Here is a 13,825-nt window from a genome sequence, read left to right as displayed (position 1 = left end):
TAAACAAAAAGCGAAGCCAGCACTTGCCTCCAGGGTCTTCTCTTCCCCCCATTCCCACTCCATTCCTGACAAAGTCACAAACTTTCTCATCTCATATCACCATTGGGTCCGAACCTCTGGTTACCAGGTTTCTTTCTGTTGAATGACCTAGGTTAGGATGTTCAGTTGGGAGAGCCCAAGCAGTATGAAGATGGAACACCGACCATCCGTGCTCTTCCTCGGGTGCCGTGGCATTAACTGGGTTCCAGTGTGACCTGCAGTGGATCAGAAGTCTCTCCTGGCGCCCCTCCAGCCTCAGGCTCTCCAGAGCTACCCTTGCCCTAATTCTGGCAGGCGAGCTGATGAAGCCAGAATTGCTCTTATCAACTTCTTATTCTCTCTGCACAACTTCCTCACCCTACACCACACCTATAAAAAGGGAGTCTTTGTGAGAAGGACTGCGTACGCATTCACCAGGAAAAGCTTGGGATCTCTGATTTAAAGAGCAGTGGAGTACATCATTACCCTCATCCCAAATCCCCCAAAGACAAAACAGTCCTTCTTGCAAATACCTGTTTTGTGACTCTGTTGCGCCTCTCTACACTCAGGCTCTGAACGTTATAGAATTTTGAGTGTTAATGTTAAAATAGTCTTCTCAATATGTAACTATTGTGGACATTATTCCTTGGGGAATTATAATTCTTGTAAGACTGAGACCAAGTCAAGCTCATTAATTGGTTATGGAATTTAGTAGACTACATGTTTAAATCTTCTGTTGAGGGAATTTTTAAAGTCACGTCTGCGTTATTTTCCTCGTCTGTGAGAAGTAAGTACCATCATTAGCTAACTTTAAAAAAAACAAGGAATATTTGGGCAAAACTGTGTTAAGAAATATGGCATTTGCCGTCACTTTGTGACTCTGATTTTTAACCGTAATATTTTTCCTACTCTTTGGAATCCTACATCCAGGAGATGGTGATGGTGGGTGTGCCTGAAATACTGGGTGTCTCTAAGGATAGACAGGGAATAATTAGCATAAAATTCAGGAGAGTGGCTGCCCTGCGATGGGGGTGAAAGGTAAAGAGACCAAAGAAGAGGGTGCAAGGGGCATCTATGGTATCGGTAATGCTGGGTGGTGGGTTCACAGATGTTTATTTTATTACTAGGCTTTTTACCCTCCATAATATTTATTGAATATATTCTTCTGTGTCAATTAAAACTACCATGTGCCTGATATTCAAATAGGACTGCCTGTTAATGCTTCCACACAACTATGCACCTTATGTTAAAAAAGATAGTTCTTTATTAAAAGGACCATACCATCCTCACATCCTATTACCACGTAAACACCAGAATAATGAAATGCTTTATTTCAGGGAATGTTAAGAAAAAGAATGCCAGCTTCTAAAATAGAAGTTTTCCGACTACATCTGTTACTATTAACACATATTCTAACCTTAATCTCGCACACATGCCGTGATTATGGAGTGCTTTCTGACTCACTCTGCTTCTCTCAAGTTAAAACCTTCCTCGGGGACTTCAAACTCTTGGAGTTAAAAGCCCTTTTGAGTTTGCATCTTTCTCAGCAGTCGGTGATGTTTTAAAAAATCCCAGTGAATGTCCTTTGCCTCCCTCCAAAAGGAGAGGGGTGGATACCAGGTTGTTTTTAAGATCTTCTTCTGGCTCTAAACATCTCTGATTCTGTGACAGTCAAGGAGTGTTCGCTTTCTTTTCCAGCTTCTCTGTTCTCAAAGTATCGCTTCCTTCCCCATACAATCGAAGAAAAAGAAGACTGCTTGGAATTAGGAATTACTTTACTCCCTGACTTCTCACTTCTTTACTCTCCAGTGTGACTAACAAGCAGAAGACCCCCTACGCCCTCCCACCCCCCTACACTCTCCCCTACAAACACGCACACACAGTATACACAGAGCCTGGACTCACAGACTCTCCAGATCACATTTAATACTGCTTCTACCGATCTGCACCCCATACTCTTTCCCTTGTCTGAACAACAAGAACTAACATCCCTTTGCTATGCCTTGTGCTAAGAAGCTGACTTGGATTACCGGGTAGTGAGTTCTTAGCCTTTGGATTTTGGAGTCAGCGAGTCCTAGATTTGAATCTCAGCTGAGCCCTTTATTAGCTATGACACCTTGAGCAAAAAGATGTCACATCTCTTGAGCCTCAGTTTCCACATCTGCAAAATGTGGATTATGCAAGTAAAAATCTTACAAATGTTTACAAAGCGCTACTAGAATAGAGACTGGCACACAGACTGTCGATAAATGAGTTATTTCTATAACTATTATTCGCCTTTACTGCCAGCGCTGCTACAATGGCCGTTATTTCTAGGTTCTTGCTCCTTGGCGTCTTGCCCAAGGCTCTGATACTTGATTTTCCTGCCTCCCGCCTGGGTTTTGAATCCCTTCTCCTGACCCTTTGGTTCCTGGGCTTCTATCTGATGCTCCTCACATGGGTGGTCTCTTAGAGTACTGCACCCTGAGGCCCACCTACCCTCTCATCTGAAAACACACTATTTACTTCATTCTATTTCCTGTTCCTTCTTTTCCCCTTTTTCCAGTTCCACTGAGATCTAATTGACATACAGCACGGGAGACGTTTAAGGTGTACAGCGTAATGACTTGACTTACGTACATCATGAGATGATGATCACAGAAAGTTTAGTGAACACACATCGTCTCACATAGATACAAAATTTTAAAAAATTAAAAAAATAGTTTTTCCTTGTAAATAACTCTTAGGATTTACTCTCTTGACGATGTTCACATACAACATACAGCAGCGTTAACTACGTTAGTCGTGTTATACATTGCGCCCCTGGTACTTATTTATTTTATAGCTGGAAGTCTGTGCCTCTCGACCCCCTCCATCTAATTCCTCCCCACGCTCCCACCTCTGGTAACCCCAAGTTTGATCTCTTTTTCTGAGTTTGTTTGTTCTTGAAGTCTAACTGACCTACACTACTACTTCTCTATACTTCAACGATAATTACCTCTCCTGTCTAGCAAACCTCCCAGTCTTATTCTGAAGACTCCAGGTAAGACACCTGCGTATAGGGTATCACTTAATCCACATACAAACCCTATGAAGACACAAGGTCTCTGCCACCTTCAACACACAAACTCTATTTCTGGTCCTAAGACAGCTTCTTCAACTCCCATCTTCTCCCAGTGGGATGGGGCACAAATCAAATCTACTAATTCACATGGCCTTTCTTAGCTGCAAGAGAGGCGGTGAAGTCTAACTTTTTTTAAAATTTTATTTATTTAGTTTTTTGTTTATTTCTTTTTGGCTGTGTTGGGTCTTTGCTGCTGCACACGGGCTTTCTCTAGTTGCAGCAAGTGGGGGCTACTCTTTGTTGTGGTACGTGGGCTTCTCCTTGCGGTGGCTTCTCTTGTTGCAGAGCACGGGCTCTAGGCCCGCAGGCTTCAGTAGTTGTGGAACACGGGCTCAGTAGTTGTGGCTCGCGGGCTCTAGAGTGCAGGCTCAGTAGTTGTGGCGCACGGGCTTAGTTGTTCCGCAGCATGAGGGATCTTCCCGGACCAAGGCTCGAACCCGTGTCCCCTGCACTGGCAGGCGGATTCTTAACCACTGTGCCACCAGGGAAGTCCAGTGAAGTATAATCTTTAATTGGGTGGCCATAAACCCGCTAAATTATTAGTATGAAAGAAAAGGAGAACAGATCTTAAGAACAACCAGCAAGCTGCCCAAGGAAGGTAATTGTGTTTTCATTTTATATGAGGACACCGTGGCTCAGGGAAATGAAGAGGTCCCAGGAATTGCAATCAGGTTTATCAGACTCCAGAGCTACCGCTGAAGGTACTGTTTGGTTCTACCTGGTTCCCTGTGTTCACAGAGAATGGAGCTGCTTCCAGCACATTCTGTCTGGAGATGCGTTCCAACAGAAGGCCCTCATTTCCCCTCTTATTCTAGCTAGAAGATGGAAGTAAACTCTTCTCTTCAGTTATTTTAGCCACAACGTGATTTTTACATACCCTAGTATATTGTTACTTCTCTTAACAATATTTACTAAGCAATACACAATTTTGCCAAGTACTCACAGGAAAGAGTTCTTTAGCGCAAGGTTGCACAGGCTGTGTTCCTTACATAGCACAAAATATTTAAAACCAGTATTTAAACAAGGTTTCTAGAAAGCAATTTTAACTAACTCTGTGGCAAAAAAACTACACACACAGACACACAAAATTTTAAAAGATCCTGAAATAAAAACACAGAAATTATTCATATTACTTAAAGGGGAAAAAAAATGTCGAGTTATTTGAATTATACATTCAAGTTATCCTTTTAATGTTTGCTTCAAACCCACATTGTTCTGTTTTTCAACACTGAGAAAACTACCATTTGGCGTTCTTCACAGACACACATGCCTGGACTTAGAGTTAATGAAGAGCTTCCGTGCTGAGGTTTTTTTTTTTTTTTTTTGAGCTGGGGGAGTGGGGTTTAATATCATTCTGTTTCTCTCAAGGCTGTATTTAATATTAGAGATCAATAATCACATTATCCTGTGCTGATAGATGCCTCTAACGCAAATAATTCTCTAAAGGATTTGGAAACCATCATGGAAGGCATTTCATATTAGTTATTAATGGCTGGCTAAATGAGGGTGCTTTTCAATTTGCATATGGAATCTCCTCTTACCAGGACAAATACTACATTAATCAGGGTGGGCTATCTGCTTAACAAATAAACCAATCTCAGTGGTTTAAGACATCAAAAGGACACTTTTCACTCACATTTCCTCATAGTTAAGGGTGGTAGGAGGGCTCTGCTTCACATGGCCATTCAGATACAGCCCCCTTCTCGCCTGGGGCTCCACTCTGCAGGTTCCAGAAATTCTCTCCATCCTGCCCATGAGTGGAGAAAGAGTGGAGGATGTTGGGTAGGTGGGAGGTTTTTGAGAGGCCACTTCTAGAAGGCATGCCACATCCTATTGGCTGGCACTCAGTGGCAGGACCGCATCTAACTGCAGGGGAGCTTGGGAAATGTAGTGTAGTGATGTGTCCAGCAGGTAGAGGATTAGAAGGAAATGGGTTTAGTGAGCACCTAACCACCAAACATCACTGAGACTCTGTCACAAATACCAAAAGAAATTGCTAGGCCAGGAAAAAGAAAAAAAACCCAACCTCCCTCCCACAAAAAAAAAAAAAAAAAACCTAAAGAAACCCCCAGGCAGTTCACTTTAAAAGTTTTATTTTTTTAACTAATGATGATACAATTAAAAATTATGACCTTTTATTTATACTAGCAAATTGAGTGAGAGCAACAGGTGTTCTAAATTCAAGTCAACTTTTATAAGTTATTTACAAACAGCTGTCTGAAATCAAGTCTTTTTCTGCTGTGGTAAAATATTCACAACATAAAATTTACCATTTTAACCATTTTTAAGTGTACAGTTCAGTGGCATTAAGTACGCTCACATTGTTGAGCAACTATTACCACTATCCATCGCCACAATTTTTACATCTTCCCAAGTTGAAACTCCGTACCCATTGAACACTGACTCCCCGTTCCCCCTTCCTCAGCCCCTGGCAACCACTATTCTACTTCCTGTCTCTATGAATGACACTAGTCTAGGCGCCTCATATAAGTGAAATCATACAGTGTTTGTCCTTTTCTGTCCAGCTTGCTTCACTTAGCGTAATGTCTTCAGGTTCATCCAAGTTGTAGCACTGTCAGAATTTCATTCCTTTTCAAGGCTGAATGATATTCTATTGTACGTATAGACCACATTTTGTGTATCCACTCATCAGTGAACATGTGGATTGTTTCCACCTTTTGGCTATTGTGAATAAGACTGCTATGAACATAGGGGTACAAATATCTGTTTGGTTTTTTGCTTTCACTTCTTCTGGATCTATACCCAGAAGTAGGGCTGCTGGATCATTTGCTAACACTAGTTTTTGATGACCTGATCTACTGTTTTCCACAGGGGCTGTAAAGTCATAATAGTTTTTGAAGACAAATTTGTGATTGGCTTCTACAAATGGTTGTAATGACTCCTTTGTAAAGGTATAGTCCCTATTAAAAAGTTCCTTGGATGGGGGGGGGGTTACGTGTTTTCAATTTAGCTCTTTAAGAACTAGAATATTTTAATTTCACTTTTCCTTTTGCCACTAAGTAATAAAATACATTGAATAGTTAGTTGTATTCTCTGGGAGGTATAAAGAATAGGAATTTGATACAAAAATGTGTGTTGAAAGCTCTGTCCTACCTCTATTGTGACACTGGTATCTAATAGATTTCCCAGAAATGATGGGACTAGTTTATCACACCATGACTAAAAATTAATCTGAGAAAATCTCTGGAGCACCGTAAATTTTAACTTCCAATTAACAGTTAAAACCTGACAGCAACACCATTTAAGACTTGATATCATCAGCTGTGTTCTTCCCCTGCTGCCCCTCGGACAAGCATCTGGATAACTTTATATTTTGTCTTCTCCAGATTTTTTTCTATAGTTCATTTCTGCATAAGTATTTAAAAAATTAACTAGGGTGATGAAAACCTGAGCGCCTTCCAGGAGTTTAACCCAAACAGCAAGGGGTACTGGATGTTTGGGTTTGATTTTATTCTCTCTGCCAATTTGGTGTTTCTGAGTACAGGTACTGTCAAAATTCAAAGATACTATGAAAATGAAAAGCAGGTACTGTGGAAATGAGAGTGCATTTGAACTAAACCCTTAACAGGGAGATTGATTTGGAAATCTTTCAGATGATGGTACGGTAATATTCTAGGTTTCAAAAAATATCTGCAAGTTAAGCTTTTCCAGGAAGAAAGGCTGGAAAATGACACTGGGTACAAGGTTTGTTGGCAGATTATTATATTTGACGGCAGGACATAGTAAAAGACGTCTTTTACCCCTTCGTGTCTACCTATCATCAGGGCTAGTAGATTTCCGGGCCAGTTCTGAAGCATGTTTATTTTAATTATTTTTATTTATTTTTTTAAGTTTTTGGCCTCACTGCCCAGCATGTGGGAATCTCAGTTCCCCGACCAGGGATCGAACCTGTGACCCCTGCATTGGAAGTGCAGAGTCTTAACCACTGGACCGCCAGGGAAGTCCCTATTTTAATTATTTTTAAATAGGATAGCATTTGGTGCTTAACCAACAGGAGTGCTTACATCATGTATGATGTGAAATGGAATTATAGTCTATACTCAAATGCCATACACTATCAAGGTTTTTCAATGTTGTACCTTGAATTTGCATGGATTTCTCTCCCTGTGTTTGAACACACGTATTCACAATAGTTTGATAAAGTTCCTGAAATAAAACTCCTACCTATTAATTTGACGTTTCCTTGAAGCTACTTCTTTCAAAGAGAAATAAAATCTAGAGTAGTTTCTCTTTGACGCTATCTGTTTAAGGTGTAAAGCCCTAGAGAGAAGAGCCTGCGTGTGAAATCCATCACAAACCTTGTACAATGGGTGTAATGTGGACAGTGGAGAATTTAGTAACTTCCATAAAGGAAAACTGAAGTCATTTTTTTTTTTTTTTTTTTTGCGGTACGCGGGCCTCTCACTACTGTGGCCTCTCCCGTTGCGGAGCACAGGCTCCAGACGCGCAGGCTCAGCGGCCATGGCTCACGGGCCCAGCTGCTCCGCAGCATGTGGGATCTTCCCGGACCGGGGCACGAACCCGTATCCCCTGCATCGGCAGGCGGACTCTCAACCACTGCGCCACCAGGAAAGCCCAGAAGTCATTTTTTAACATGAATCTTGTGTATAATTTCATGTCTGGCAGCATGGACTAGTAAAATACATAACATTGTAAATAATGGACTTTTAGGCCTCACCTTAACAACCATTGTCAGGTACACATTTATATGGCTTCAGGGTTGCCGTACAGGCAATCAAAGTAGCAGGCAGCACTGAAATCACTTTAGAAGCTTCCCTTGACCCATCTATTCATTATACAATCTCAGTATGAGCCCCAGTCACTCTTAGGAATATTCAACTGTCCCAATATTCATGCCCCTGGAGTTCTTAACCTGTACATTTATTCTTGTCTCTCCCACTCCTGGGTGCTATTTTTATCCCCTTCCCTGTTCTTAGGATTAAAGCAGCCACCATCTTTAAGGACCACTGCTTTCCCAGTATTTTCTCCCTGCCTATCCCTTACCAACCAACTTCTGATACTTTTACCCTCCTTGTAAAACAAAAACAACCCCCCCCCCCCATTATTTCCTTTTCTCCTCTTTTTCTCACTTAAATATATTACTGTATTTCCTGGCATCCTATGGAAGTCCCCTGCTCTCTGCTAGGAGGGCAGGTGCTATGATATCACCAAACTGGGTTCTAGCCCCGGCCTTGCACAAGGCACTTCTCTGTTTTCTTATCTGTAATCAGAGGAGAAATTGATCCTAACACATACAGATTGTTCTAAAAATTAAGATAACAGAGGCAGGTATCTAGAGCAGCAGAGGAGGCCTCAGGAAACATCTTCTATTATTTTTATTACTCTTCTTAAATGACTTCCTTTCAATTGACACCTGGAGGTTCTTCCCATCTGACTACTCAACTTTTTTCTCAGAATTCAGGATAACATTAATGAAATACACTTAAACACTTAAATTCTGTCCTGCGGCAACGGCTCCTAGCACTGTTTCCTAGGCTGACTCACAGGTATTCAAATAGGCTATTTGTCACATGAATTGCTGGGGCCAGTGCTTATAGTATAGACTCTAATTTTAAAGATGAGAAGCCTCAGGCCCAAGAGTATGAAACAACGAAGCAATAAACTGACGCCAAATATTGTGAATTTACTAAGTGCCACCTAACTGTACACCTTAATATGTATAAAATGGTAAATGTTATGTGTATTTTACCACAATTAAAAAAAAAATCATCTGGGAGGGAAAAAAGAAAGGCATAAACCGAGAGTTGCCTGTATTCAATCCAAATCCTGTTCGTGCCACCGAATTGGCAGTGCACGCCCTCTGACTTGTTATCCTCGAAGGAAACTAAAATAGCTGCTAAAGCCTCCACGTTGCAGGCTTTTCCATGGAGAACTGAGATCTGGGGAAAAGGCAGCAGCTTCCTTTCTCCCTGGGGGGATCCAGCCCCTAGTCCTTTTGACTCAGCCGCACTCGAAAGAGAAGAGAAACCTCTCCTGCCAGGATATTTGGCGGCTACCTACAACAGACCTGCTCCCAGGAAGTGGGTTCTCAGCCCAGCCGCTGAGTGGATCCTGAGGCTACACGCCTTCTGCCCGCTCAAGTGTAGGGCCAGGCCGCCGGGGCCTGGAGCTCAGACAGCCCGGAGGCGGGCGGGGCGGGGCAGGGGCAGGGGCAGGGGCCCGCTGGGCGTGGCCTAGGGCCGGAGGCGGAGCCTGGCAGGAACCTTCTGGGCGCGGCCGAGTCTAGAGGGATCCGACTGGCGCCTGGCTTGCGCGGCCTAAGGAAGGGGTGGGGCGTGGCCGGGGCCCATGGAGTGTGGCCCTGGGGCCCTAGGGCGCGGAGAACACTAGACCGAAAGGTGAAGTGGGCGGAGACTGGGGAGACGTCAAAGGCCCAGTTCCTGCGGAGGGTCCCCGGGGAGAAGGCGGCGCGCAACGAGTGGAGGGAAGGAGCCCGGGAGCCAGAGCGGGCGCGGGAGCTGTGGGCCCGGTAGGAAGAATGGGCTCGCTGGCGAGCTGGGCGCGTTAACTCCTGCAGGGACCCCAGCGGAGGTCCGCCCTGGGAAGGAGTCTTAAAGCAGTCCCTAAGGCTTTGGCTAGTTGCTGCCTTTCTCCTGGCGCTCGGGGGGAGTTGCAAAGACGGGGATCGTGAGGCTGCGAGGCCTGGGAGGCTGGCCTGGGCCTGCAGCTGGAGGGTTGCCCCGAAGTCTAAGTCCTGCAAAGGCTGACTTGAAGCCCGAGGCTCAGAGTCCGGCGCGGAGCGAGGCCCGAGGGCCCCGCGTGGCTCGAGCTCGGGGTTGCTCGACAGAAATGCTCCGGGGTCGTCGTTGGGCCGCTGTGCTGGGATGACGGGTCGGGGGTGGCACCTACTCCACGCTTGTTCTCCTCTAATAAGCTTTGAAATCATACCTCTAAGCCTTGGGCCTCAGCTTTCGCCTTGATTTTACCGTCATGGTCCTTCTATTGTAAAGATATTCCAAATACACTTGGGTGCGGATATGATCATGGTATTTACAGCCACGATGTGACATTTGTGAAGACACCTCAGGTGCAGTGACACCTGGGGCGGGGGCTGCGTTTAGAGAACTAACTCCTTGGTTGGACATACGGGTTTATTCGTCCTTAAATCACCTCTCCAGTGGAGGAAACTGGAGCTAGGAAGCATTGACTCCTATCCTAAAGGATCGTCACATTCACTGTCATATAGAGTGAACGTCAGTAAGAAAAGAGCCCTAAGACTTAGGACTTGGCCGGTTACATTTTATTTTACATGGGCAGTAGGAGTGTACAGCCATTATCCTGAAGGTCTGATGTAATTCCAGAAATAACCAACCCCCTCTCAAAAAGAAACAGTGCACAGGGCAAAGAGAAAGCGATCAACTTGCTGACTGTTGATAATAAGATAGCAACTTAATTTTAAAGAGGATAATTTGAACAAAGAACTCAGAGTGCTACTTTGTGAAATTCTGTATTCATTCGTGGAGACTAGATGTTGCTTTATTGTTATAAAAGTGACTAAAATGTATGCAATGTAGATTTTTGGAATAGAATAGCAAAATACATTTTATTTCCATTCCTTGATCTTAGAATCATAATAGAAAGCCCCAAGCCTATATTTTTGACAGTTAGTAAAAGCTAATCACCAGGGGTCTTCTCTGAGCTCTGTACATGATAATACTAACTTAAGACAATTTGCAGTGTGCATAGTTAAATTTTGACCCAGACAGGAGCAAAGAGCAACAGATCATTTAGAGTCTTGAAAAGTCTGTGCCAGTGTACTTGCTGCCTTCTCAGTCGGGGGCTTGGCCCTGAGATCCCTGGGATTATAGTAGGTAGAGGACCCCTATGTAAGGCTTACAGAGGTTGCTCTCAGAATTAAGCCTGAAGACAAAATAATGAACTACAGAGAATGGGAGGAGCTACTGAAAATAGAATGGAAAATATCCATTCTTGCTTCCATATGCTTTAAAGTGTTCCTATCTGAGGAATCTTTCATCCTTCTCAAACATCTTAAATACCCCAGTGAACCATACAGTAACATTGCTGAGAAGTCCTTAAGCTGTGTTCTGCTCTATGAACTTCATTGTTAATAGGAGAACCTGAGATGATTGTTGAATATGTTTTTCATATGCCAAACATGACCTCGTTCTTCTGTACTCAGTGGTTCATGTTTTTCTAAAAAAAAGTTTCATTTAAAAAAGCCTTCTCATTCATAGACGTCTCTCCCTCACTTAAATAAAAAAAGGAAGAAGAAAAATAAAATATCTGCTCCCACCTAGTCACCTGGCTCCCACCTCTGTCCCCTTCCAATGAGGCATGGCCATGTGACTTTCTCTGGTCAATGAAATTTAAGTGGAGTGACCTGTGTCACTTCCAGGTGGAAGCTTTAAAACCCAATGAGAGGTGCACCCCACTCTCTTTCCCTCTGCCAGGGTGACCACCAATTGTCTAGGTAGTGGTGTTCTGTTGGCCTGGGTCATGGAATGAAGACGATCGGAAGAGCCCCCATCACTCTGTGTTAGACACATAGTGCAATCCAGAAATCAGCCTCTGTTGTGTTTGGACCCCAGGATCTGGGGACTTGTTTGTTAAAGCAACATAACCTAGCCTATCCTGACTAAGACACTCAAGGTCTGAGCCACACGTCTCCAAGAATTACTGGTCTCCTTGGTAGCCTAAAAGAGGGAGGATGCTCTAAGAAGTGTGCTGTTGTGACCACTGTCCCTCTTACTGTGTGGACTTGTTTCCAGAATGCTCTGGAACATCGCGATTTTAATCAAAGGTGGAAAAAATGGCACTTAGATGTTTAATTATATTCTGTAAGGGCAGCCAGTATTAAAGTGTAAAGTACATAAAGGTTCAATGTCCACAAGGGATAGGAATTAAGGCTCTCATTTTCATTTTGAAAAACACTATCTATCTGTCTGTCTGTCTGCCTGTCTACCTATATTTAAAATTTTCCAACTTCCCTGGTGGCGCAGTGGTTAAGAATCTGCCTGCCAATGCAGGGGACACGGGCTCGAGCCCTGGTCCCGGAAGATCCCACATGCCGCGGAGCAACTAAGCTTGTGCGCCACAACTACCGAGCCTGCGCTCTAGAGCCCGTGAGCCACAAATACTGAGCCCATGTGCCACAACTACTGAAGCCCACATGTCTAGAGCCTGTGCTCTGCAACAAGAGAAGCCACCGTGATGAGAAGCCCGTGCACCGCAACGAAGAGTAGCCCCTGCTCGTCGCAACTAGAGAAAGCCTGCGCGCAGCAATGAAGACCCAATGCAGCCAAAAATAAATAAAATTTTAAAAATAAAACAAAATTTTTGGCATCCTTCCAAGTTTTCCAATATAAAGGAATGTTTACGGATTCATCGTTAAGACACACAATTCTTTCCAGGTGTAGTTATATCAGTGGATGCATTTCAGAAATTACTTTGAAATCAAGGGACACTTGAAATGAATCATCCAAACTTACCATTGACTAATATCTAATTTTTTTGGAAAGCAGCTTCGAAGAGTAATTTAAGTATGATTTCTTGGCTTTCTTATTTTGGATCTAAGAGGATCAGACCTAGGTTTTGCTCCACATCCTGGAAGCAATGTGTTCTCTCTTTTCCTCTGACTTAAACAAAAGTGAAGCCACAGCATTTTGCTTAGGGCAGAGCCATGCTGCATTCTTAGGGTTGTTGGCTATAAATCCACTCTCCCTAGAGGTTAACAATCAAAGTTCTCCCCCTCTTACTCAGACGAGTGATATGATAATGATAAATTCCTTGGACATGACTGCCCCGAGCTCTGGTGTGATGAATTATGTTGTTCAGGGCACAACCAAAGATTCTCCATTGTCTGTCGACAACATTGAATGTTGGCAGTTTTCATAAGTAGCTTTCTGCCAATTTTGGTCTCTGCTTTGCATATTAAATTCTCCGTTTTCACAGGTCATGGTTCTTAATTCTTAATCATCTCTGTCTTCCCCTGAATTCACTTAGCGAATCAACCTTTTGTTTTTTCCTGTTCCTACTCACTAAAAGGCTGAGCTGTTCTCACAGTTGTGTTCAGTAAACATTGAGTCTTTCTTCACGGAAACTGTTAAAATAATAATTATTAGTCCTTTCCACTAAATCCAGAGTAATAACAGCTTATCCTGCAATGGCTTAATTGGGTAATTATTTAGTGTTTGAAAGCACTTTGAAAAGACTATTGGTAAATATTATGAATTTAATGCTCTGTTGTATAATTGAAAGTCCACTGCAACCACAAAATCCTTAGTATTATTGTGTACCAACAAAGGTGTGTTTGTTAATATTGCTTACTATTTTCAAAACTGTATATGTATTGATTTTTGAAATATTTAAAGTATTTTCATACACTCTCAAAGTTATCAGGTTTATACTATCACATTTCTAGGTCTTATGTACTACATTCCTTATGTCTCTGAAAGGTTAGATGTCATTAGTCTTCGACTCTAAAAGTTTGGAGGAAATATAAAGTAGATTCCCCAGTTCAGGGGTATTTCACATCATACAGCTGCCACATCTGTTGTGTGTGGTATCTGCTTACCTTTTCAGCAAGCTTTCCTATCAAGCCCTGACAAATCACTGCAATAATCATTTATTTACTCAGAGTCCATACACTGAGCTGTCACCTCATTGGCATCAACATTTGTCAAAAAGGATTAGATTATATTG

The 13,825-nt window shown here is 42.9% G+C and overlaps 1 protein-coding gene and 1 non-coding gene across 2 annotated transcripts in view; one reads left to right on the top strand and one right to left on the bottom strand.

Moving 5' to 3' along the window:
- Positions 1 to 7,009: 7,009 nt before the first annotated feature.
- TRNAG-UCC lies at positions 7,010 to 7,082 on the bottom strand. The gene has a single exon. It is a non-coding gene; the product is annotated as a tRNA-Gly (tRNA).
- Positions 7,083 to 9,450: 2,368 nt separating this feature from the next.
- PTER (phosphotriesterase related) overlaps positions 9,451 to 13,825 on the top strand; it is a 71,836-nt gene continuing 67,461 nt past the window's right edge. The window contains 1 exon segment of the mRNA XM_032617450.1: positions 9,451 to 9,632. The gene's annotated coding sequence lies outside the window, so the exon portion shown is untranslated.

Source organism: Phocoena sinus, chromosome 2 (genome assembly GCF_008692025.1).
Source record: "Phocoena sinus isolate mPhoSin1 chromosome 2, mPhoSin1.pri, whole genome shotgun sequence".
Classification (NCBI taxonomy): Eukaryota; Metazoa; Chordata; class Mammalia; order Artiodactyla; family Phocoenidae; genus Phocoena; species Phocoena sinus.
This window is presented reverse-complemented; position numbering and strand designations above follow the sequence as displayed.